Consider the following 10,081-nt stretch of genomic DNA (forward strand, 5'->3'; position numbering starts at 1 on the left):
TTATATTGCCTGGTGTTTGGCCAGCTTAGAGTTCTTGTTTGCATATTCAAATCCATTCAACAGAGTCTTCTCTGTTGGAGCAGGATGAGGAACTTTATTGAATGCAGTCTTCATTAACACATCAAATAGAGACATCAGAGAGAAGCAAGGAAACACAAATAATCAAATATACATTAAAACTTTGTGTTGCTTTTCAAAATGTATAATATGTAGGTTGAAGTTTAAGTAGTTTTTCTTTCTTTGTTTAAAATTAGATTTTTTTTCATATAGTTTCCACAGAGTAAGAGCATTGCAATAAGTCAGTGGTTGTTGAAGCATTTATTTGTCTAATCTTCTTTGTTTATTCTTAGCTGCATTATTTTCATCTATATGTTTGTTCTTTTTCGTTTACAGTTTCCATATTTCTGTCATGGTCCTGCATCGGTGACCCAGCGTTTTGTGTTGTTTATTATTAATAGTCTTTGCTTTTGTCTTATTTAGAATCTCTAGTCTTTGGTTTCAGTGTTATTTAGAGTCCTTCTGTTTCTGTCTCTGTGTTCCAGGTTTGCTGTGCCCCTTGTCATGTCTGCGTCTGTGTGTTAGTTTCCTGTTTTACTTTGACAGTCTGTGTTCAGCACAGCTGGACTGGCCATCGGGCATACCCGGTGGGCCGCTTGTGAGTTTTCGTTTTTATGGAACGATGGGGTTTTATTTATTTATTTATTTTTAACGGTATAAATGAATTGTGGTGGATGTGCCAGTTGGTCATGATCGACTCTGGGCTGGACCAATTGCAGCCGAGGAGGTCAAACTTTAAAGTTCAGGTGAAAAGGAATACAATTTGTCCCGTTTCTCTTCAGCTATAAAGTTGCTAATTCAATCATGAAACTGATCAATGATCAGCTGATGCTTTTCTCTCTGCGCCAGAAAGAGGAAACCAGCGGATGTCGCGCTAAACAACAGCAGCACGTTTAAGCTTGATCAGCTGTTGTTAGAATTGATTTAATATTACTTTCTAGTATGAGCTGATGTTTGCTGGAGCCACAGCTGTAAAAGCTGCTGGTCATGATATCGATTTGTATATCTGGTGAGAGGGAAACATGAAGATGAAACCAGGAGATGTCCTTACTGAATCATCAGAGCTGAACTGGTGATGGAGAAACAGGTTTACCTTTTAGGTGACATGAATGAGTTGAAGGGAAGTTATGAACTGTTTCTGACAGACAAATAACACCAGGATCCTTTTCTAAGTAGCTGACAGCTGATAGCTGTGCAGGGGCGGATCTAGCAAAGTGTTGCCAGGGGGCCAGGTAGGGCATTAACAGGGAGAGGGGGGCACAAAGAAATACTTTTTTTTCTTATTCTCATTTCAAATGTCTAGCTTTTAATAAGTAATTATCTGAATCTTACAACGAAAGTTTTCATCTGATGTAAAATGTATAGAAATCTATTATTGTATGTAGTAAATATTAAGTCTAGTATGTACCCTAGTAAGTTATAGAACTTTTTCCTCTGGGAAGGTACCATCTGTGCAGTCTGCAATTCTGTTTTAGAAAGATGTTGAATCTATTTAATTACTGGAGAAAAATAATAGATTTCTGTGAATTTGTTTTATACATGAATTAAATTAAAGTCGGCTATGTCAATTAACCATCTTGAGGCGGAGGGTGGGGGAGTGGTTTACTATTTTTTTTTTTTTTTTTTTTTTTTTTAGTTATATGTAATTATTGATTAGGTTGTTTTATATTTTTGCTAAGTACTGATAGGAATACCAGAATACGCAGGATGGTATAGTTTAAGTTTATTATAAAGGCTTTATGGCTTTTCCTATAATACCTGGTGGGCCGGTCTCTAGTCAAAATGCCCGGACCGATTTTATGTCTCAGTCCAGCCCTGGTGTTCAGTGTCAGTGTATTCTGTTTTGCTTCCTGTCTTGTAATGTCCGATTAGTCACAACTGTGTCCAGCTTTTATTGATCCATGACAAAAATTACAACAACATTTCCAGTTAACAGTTTCAAAAACATGCAGTGCTGGATTGCCTGCTCATTCTGATGGATAAGTAGATCATTTTATCAATAAAAATTACATATTTGAATCACCTTAGATTATGTAGTCAACAGGTCACAAAACTTGTCAGATCTTAACATTTAAACCTCAATTCATAAGCTTCAGCTGTAAATTTATCCGTCCATTCTCTTCTGTTTGTCCAGTTCAGGGTGGGAGGGGGCCTGGAGCCTATCCCAGCCCTGCCAGCGGCCCAACAGGTAGGGTACACACTGGTTAGACTGCAAATCTGTCACAGGGCTAAGACAGACTGATGACCATTCACACTCATAATCACAACTATGGGCAACTTAGAATCACCAGTTAACCTAACCATACTATGTCTCTACCCAAGAACTTGTTGCTGTGAGCCAACAGTGGTAACCACAGAGTGACTGTACTGCAGTAAATTCATTCATGGGATAAATTTATCGCTCCAGAAGTGTGTTCCTTTTGTCAGATTTACTCATTCATAATTGAGTATAAAATTGTTTTTTAGTTTTTAAAGTAAAACTTTTTCAAGTGAAATTTTCCATATTTACTTCCTGGATAGCTAACATATTATATTTTCCTTTTATCAAGCATAGAACAGCTGTGTGATCTGAGTCAGACAGGCTCTCTCTCTCACACACACACACACACACACACACACACACACACACACACACACACACACACACACACACATCAAACAGACTGAACACACACACACACACACACACACACACACACACACACACACACACACACACACACACACACACACACAGATACAGCTAGAAGAACAGGACACAGGTGTAGACAGTTAAGACAATGACAAGGTGGAACCCGAACTCAACAGAAAACAAGCTAAGAAAACAGGACATAACCCAAAAGATAAGAGATAAATACTGAACGTAATATGATGGGAACGCTGGTGTAACTAAACACCAGTAACAAACACCACAGAAACCTCAAATAACACACAGCACAGGCTTCTTCTCACTATCGGTGACAGTGATGCTATTCTAACATCGAGCTTGCCGGGACAGGCGTGGGGGCTTGGGGGTCTGGTGGTGCTCCGGCCCCTGGCTGGGGCTCTGGCTGGGCCTTGGGGGCTTGGATCCTGGTTATTGAGTCGCCAGGTTTGTGGGCGGGTGGGTGCATGGGGGCTCAGCCCTGGTGCAGCAGACCTCTAGTGCATCGGCCCACCTGGAGGGCTCTCCAACTGGTGGGCAGGATGTTACATCTTTGCAGGAGGTCACCTCTCTCCAGGAGCTCACTCTGCTGGTGGGGGCGAGATATAGGAGAGGTGGAGAATGAATTCAACCTGGGTGTTTATTGTCTTGTGTAGTCTGGAAGATGAGTGGATGATGGGGTGGGTGCAGTTTTCTCTGCGGTGGGGTAAGGGGGGGCTGCCGTGGGCACATCACTGCAGCCCCCTCTGGCCTCTGCTCCGTGGCTGCTGGGTGACCCCTTGTCTTGGGTTCTCCTCAGCTCTTCCCAGGAGGGTGGCACGGTTGCCCCTTTGGTGGTTCTCCTTGGGTCCTCGTACTCTGGGCCCTCTGGATGTCTGGGGCCTGGATCTCCTCCATACCTGCTTCATGCCCTGGGGGACGGGGCTATGGCTCCCCACACTCCCTAGCAGATCGTTACATGGAGAAACCTTTTGAATACAAGCGTGTGGATCCACACAGGTATGCACACAGGTGTACACACGGTTGTTCACACACACAAACTGCACCTTTGTGGCTGCTACCTCAGAGCACATTGTGCGCTGTCGATCTTGCGTACTGCACAATAACATTTAATATTTAGTATCTACTGTTAGCTAGTTTATTGTGATGGTGTTGTATTTATTATGTTGCTCTTCTTTGTTTTCTCTTCTTTTCTTATTTCCTCATACAGGTGATGAAGGTGTTTTTTTTTGTCTTTTTTGTTTGTTTGTTTTTTTGTTTGCTTTGCTTTTTTTCTCTCTCCCCTCTATTTTGTCTTTCTCTGCCTCTGTTTCTTTCATTCTTTCTTTTTCCCTGTTCTATCCCCCAGTCATGTCTGTCCCGTCTGTAACAACTGAAAATAAAATAAAATAAATACACAAAAAAAACCCAAACAAACAAACAAAAAACATCGAGCTTGCCAATAATTGGAACTTAATATTTCCTTTGCTTTAAAGTTCTTCATCATTAGAGACAAAAAAAGATATTACTCAGATTTATTTGTTTATTGTGTCTGATTGAGAGATACTTACATGCACACATTAGTAGCCATTAGATTTATAGCCAGGTAGATGAATAACAGTCACAATATTAACTTTGTACCCAAACATAATCCAGGAGTGCAGTACAATTTTCAAATAGTTGAATCATAATTACATTACATCACAATTTTATTGTTTTCAATAAAAATGTTTGTTTTAAAAAGAGAAAGTCGCTAAAACTCTTTATTGTAACAGAAAGTAAGAGAAAGGGAAATACGTAAGTACATGAGGTGCATGTATTTTAATTTTGTACTTTTTGTTACAATTACTTTCCAGTGGCTCCAGGTTGTGCAGTCACAGGATTTTGAGATTGCACAGTAGAGCTATTCTTACGATGTTTTAGCTCACGATCAATCTGACACCAGACACATAGGTTGCAGAAACAAGTGTGTACGATGTCTCTCTGGAGAGTCCCCTATGGAGGAAGTAGCTGTTTGTTATTTCTATCCTTTAATTATAACATAATATTTGCATTATAGATAACTGCACTTAGGTTTGCAACGTTACATTAAAGGTTTTTTTTTCACATTCTTGGTTGTTTATTAAAAGGTTTTTGTGTAAAGATTTTTATAAATCTGCATTTCTAGATGAAGAAATGCATCTTATAAATGATATCTGTTAAAAAAAAATTAAAAATTGTTTATTGGTGTCATACCTCAATTCCATATTTCTTTCTCATGGTAATCCTGAATGACAAGGCTACGGGAGCAACAAACAATGGTATCCCGAGGATCGATAGTGCCCCAGGGGAGCACATGTCCAAAATCGGAAGGAAAGGGTTCTCTCCAAGTGATTTTGAAATGGTGATCGCATCGCATGGCCAGCACCAAAGAGCATAGCAACCTGAAAATCATGACACAAATAGTAAAATATTGGCATTTTTTACACATCAAAAATACAAGTTAAAGTCCAGTATTGATTCTTACAAGACAACTTGTCTTCCATGCAGTCAAAGAGGCCAGAGCCCCACTCTGCTGACGACGGCTCTGTCATTGGGCTGCAGATGATGACCTGATTGGATCTGAAAACTGTGTTGTATATGTTAACTATAAAAAAAAATAGAATAAAGAACAAACACACAAATATAAAACACCCTCTATGCTCCATGTTTCTAAATATCATAAATATGGTTTCATGTAAATCAGGTTTGCCACTGTGGATCCTTCAAGAAGATATAACATTGTTCAAAATGAAATCAGTTTACTGTGAATGCATCCATATGGAAATTCTTTGTTGGTAAGTAAAATTCATTTATTAAGCGCTGTGCACAGAAAGAGTCAACTTGATAAGAACATGATGTTCCACAATAGCCAGTAAAAATACAATAGACTCAATAAAATAAACAGGTTGTTTTTAAATAAATAATAATTCAGTAAAATGTGGCAACAGAAAGCCTGTTTACATTTTTAAAAAGCAGCTACGTTCCAAGTCCTTCATTTTAAAGGTAGAGTATATAAGGTTTTTAAAAGGCAGGGACAAAATTTGTTGTAGTGCATTCTGATTCATATGTGTGCATTTATTAATATTTTAATAGGGATAAATCCCTTCATTATACTTCTTTATCCTCCAATCCAAACTATAGCAATTTCAATAACTTTGAAACTGAAAAATAATAAAAAAGAACTTTTTTCCTTATTAAAAAAGAACTTTTTGGATAAATATCTATCATTACTTATAATATATAAACATATATACTTAAACTATTTATACGTTGCCATGTTAAATTTTAATTTGTCGTACCTGATGTAGATGGAAGTGTTGTTGTCGCTTCTTAGGCTGTGAGAGAATTAAACAGTGTACTCTGAGGAGCGGCACTTAAAGCAAATTTCCTCAGTTATAAACTATCATCTACATTTTTTTGTAGACCCACAAAAATGTTGACATAAGTTAATATAGAGTGAAACAAAAAGCTGTCAAAATATTTCTATGGAACTGAAACAAATGAAGTTGGATCATTAATTTTGTTCTCAACCTTACACACCTGTGAAAATGTGTTACTATTGTGTTGCCAAAGTCTGTCCGTGAGCACACAAGACAGTGAGAGACCGCTGCTGCAGTGCTCAGAACCATGATGGCCCCAATGCTGGGGGCAGTGTGCATGTGCTTTTGCAAAAACTGTACCAGGGGGAATTGTTGTATACTTTAAAGTTATGCATAACTTGCAAAAAAATCCAAAATACTGGCTTGACACTACGTAGATGTTACATGAATATACACACATCCTTCTTGTGGTTACCTGACAGATGCGTTTCTCTTTCAGTTGATACGAACACATCCATTCTCTAAAATGTCATCAAACACCATTAAGCTGGAAGCCTTGTGTTTATTTCCACAGCTGTGAAAACACTTAAGTGTGACATGCTGCAAAACCCGAATCCAAAGACAAAATGAAATAATGAGTAGCTGTTAGATGACTTGTTATGCTCTACTACAGTTACAGTTTACCCTCAGGTCTTTTAAAAAGAGAAAAAAAGATAAGAAATATGTTCTTAATTATACTTCAAAATAATGAACATTCATGTATATACCACACTTATTAAAAATCTTTTACGCATCCATAACTCTGCACAGTTTGAAATCTCCCTACATTTTCAACATGCAATTACTTTATGCTTAAATAACTTTTGATTGAATGATCAACTTTAAGGGTGCATTATTTTTCTTCAATTTTATTAGAGTACTTAGTGTAAAGCTTAAATATGCAGTCTGGGTTTTATATTACTTACTCAGCTTTCCTAACCTACAGTGCAATGGTTTGAAAGCATAAAGACCAAAAAGATGAAAATAATAAAGGTTAAGAAATCTGAAAAAATAAGACATTCTGCTGACTTACATGATTATGGAGTTTAATCCCCAGTAAAAGGTAAATGGACTGCTTCTTACATAGTGTTTTCTACTCTACCTGAGCCTTCAAAGCACTTTATACAACATTTGTACTCGGATGAATGTATCAGAATGCAAATGTTGGGAATCTTGCCCAATGACACCCAGGCATGCAGACTGGAGATCAGGGCAGCCGATCGATAGATTTCCCCCGTTGCCTACTGGTAGTGGTCAGAGGGCCCGGTGGCGCCAGTGTCCGGCAGCCTCGCCTCTGTCAGTGCGCCCCAGGGTGGCTGTGGCTACAACGTAGCTTGCCATCACCAGTGTGTGAATGTGTGTGTGAATGGGTGGATGACTGGATATCTAAAGCGCTTTGGGGTCCTTATAGGGACTAGTAAAGCACTATATGGCTCAACGTCTTGAAGATGCAAAGATGTTTATCTTTGCATCCATGCTTCCATGTAAATGTTTGATGGTATTCTGAGATGGATAACTTACACTCACAAAGAACACAAAGTGAGTTTTCAAAAACGGGCAAAACATTGTTCAAATAAATGAAGTTTCTGAACATCTTTTAAATCAAATTATATGTTACAGTAATAGATTAATAAATTTCTTAATTCATCCAATAATTCCTCACTTTATACTACTTAATGTGCCGATCTGTGGGAGCCCAACAAGCAAGTAGCAAGCTATTCTAATACCAGGAGCTCCCTTTTCAGGTGTGTTTACACACAATGTGCAAACATTGTGTGTAAAAAATATAAAATGTAACACAAAATGTAACACGTGTGCGGGAGTGAATGTGAGTGCGAATGGTTGTCTGTCTCTGTGTGTTAGCCCTGCGACAGACTGGCGACCCGTCCAGGGTGTACCCTGCCTCTCGCCCTATGACAGCTGGGATAGGCTCCAGCGCCCCCCGCAACCCTGAAAAGGATCAGCGGAAGCGAATGGATGGATGGAGGTTATCAGAATGAGTGCATAACTGGCTGTTTGGATGGCTCAGTGAGTTGTGAGCTTAGTGCCACATATTTGTCCACGTGAACATATTTGTGTCTTCAATTCAATTTATTTAATTCAATTCACTTTTATTTACATGGCACCAAATCAGTCGCCTCAAGGAGCTTTATATTGTATGGTTGACCCTTGGCTGGTTCCACAGAAGAGGGGCCTGAAAACTGAAGGCTCTCCCTCTCATTCTACTTATAAATACTCCAGGAAGAACAAGTTGGCCTGCAGTGTGAGAGCGAAGTGCTCTAATAGGGTGATATGGTACTACAAGGTCATTAATAAGATAAGATGGGGCCTGATTATTTAAGACCTTGTATGTGAGGAGCAGGATTTTGAATTCAATTCTGGATTTAACAGGAAGCCAATGAAGGGAAGCCAAAACAGGAGAAATATGCTCTCTCTTTCTAGTCCCTATCAGGACTCTTGCTGCAGCATTTTGTATTAGCTGAAGGCTTTTCAGGGAGCTTTTAGGACATCCTGATAATAATGAATTACAGTAGTCCAGCCTGGAAGTAATAAATGCATGAACTAGTTTTTCAGCGTCACTCTGAGACAGGATATTTCTAATTTTAGAGATGTTGCGCAAATGGAAGAAAGCAGTCTTACATATTTGTTTAATGTGGAGTCAACAACACATTTGGCACACCTACAGAAATATAACCCTTTTTCTGGCAATAATTCTGGTTCTACAACATTGTTTTTGCCAAGTGATTGTATAATACAAAAGGCACAGAAGGCATGTTCTTTCATATTTACCTGACTTCACAACAACATACCCAGCTTTGACAGGTACAGTTTTTTTTGTTGTTGGTTGTTTTTGTTTTTTTCGTGTTTCTTCATAGGAAATGTTATGTATTGTGATTGTTATTGAAAGACATAAAGCAGTATATAGTACTAGCATAAAGCATGAAGTAGTTTTTAAAACATGCTTAGGGCCTGTAACTGATGTCTATTGGCATTGTGTGTAGATTTAGTGTTTTTGTCTTTAAAACTTAACATTGACATTTATGTATTTCAACTGTAGAAGATAGCAGGTTGGGTTTTTTCTGTTTTAATGTTGTTACTATGCATTTCAGCATCCAAATCAATGTTCCGCATTTGAATCAACAACAAATATTTGCTGCTGAAAGTGACAATTTTGCTATTTAGGTGCTGTTGCTTGGTACTGATTCCTATGTATCAACAGGTAATTTGAATTTATTCTGTGACTAACATTCAACAACAATGGAAACACAATCATCGACAAACTAGAGTACCACCCTTGTAAGCATGAACAACTCTCTATGCAATTGTTCAGCTACAGTATGTGTTGTCTCATGTATTACGACGTAAAACTGCAGTTGTTTTCAGGCTGCTATGGTTTCTGGTGATGCCCTTGCCTTACCTGCACAGTTGTAGGACAGATGGGAGACCACCGCTGTGTCCCATTATGCGACATGTTCAGCACAACTGATCTCAGCCATTGGGATACCAAATGTTATACCTCCTGCTGCCTTGACCATTAAGGTTGGGATTCGATATAAATACGGCATCAAGTTAAATTTGTCAAAGAAATTCTTGTTAAAAATTTCTGCTGTTTTTTACATTCCCACAGTCAGAAATAAAGAGAATCAAGTATTAGTAATAGTTCAGTTCAGTAATAGTTAATTCAATCCAATCTTTTTAAAGGCACTTTATTTTTTAAGGTAAAGACCCTATAATAATAGAGAGAAAATGCCAACAATCAAATGACCCACTTTGAGCAAGCATTTGGCAACAGTGGAAAGGAAAAACTCATTTTGAACAGAAAGAAATCCATGCTCAGGCAGGGGCAGCTATCTGCCACAACCGATTGGGGTGATGGGAGGAAGAAGAAGCTGTAACTAATGACTGGATAAAGTGGTAAAAGTGTATAATTACCAAATATTTCTCTACAGGGTTCTATCTGTAAGGACATCATGAGTTCCTGTTTCTGTGTGTGGTGCTCTTGGTGTGAGATGCACCGTGA

The sequence above is a fragment of the Rhamphochromis longiceps genome, linkage group LG17 (assembly GCF_057381845.1).
Source record: "Rhamphochromis longiceps isolate RC_006_pf linkage group LG17, R_longiceps_female_GT1.1, whole genome shotgun sequence".
Lineage (NCBI taxonomy): Eukaryota > Metazoa > Chordata > Actinopteri > Cichliformes > Cichlidae > Rhamphochromis > Rhamphochromis longiceps.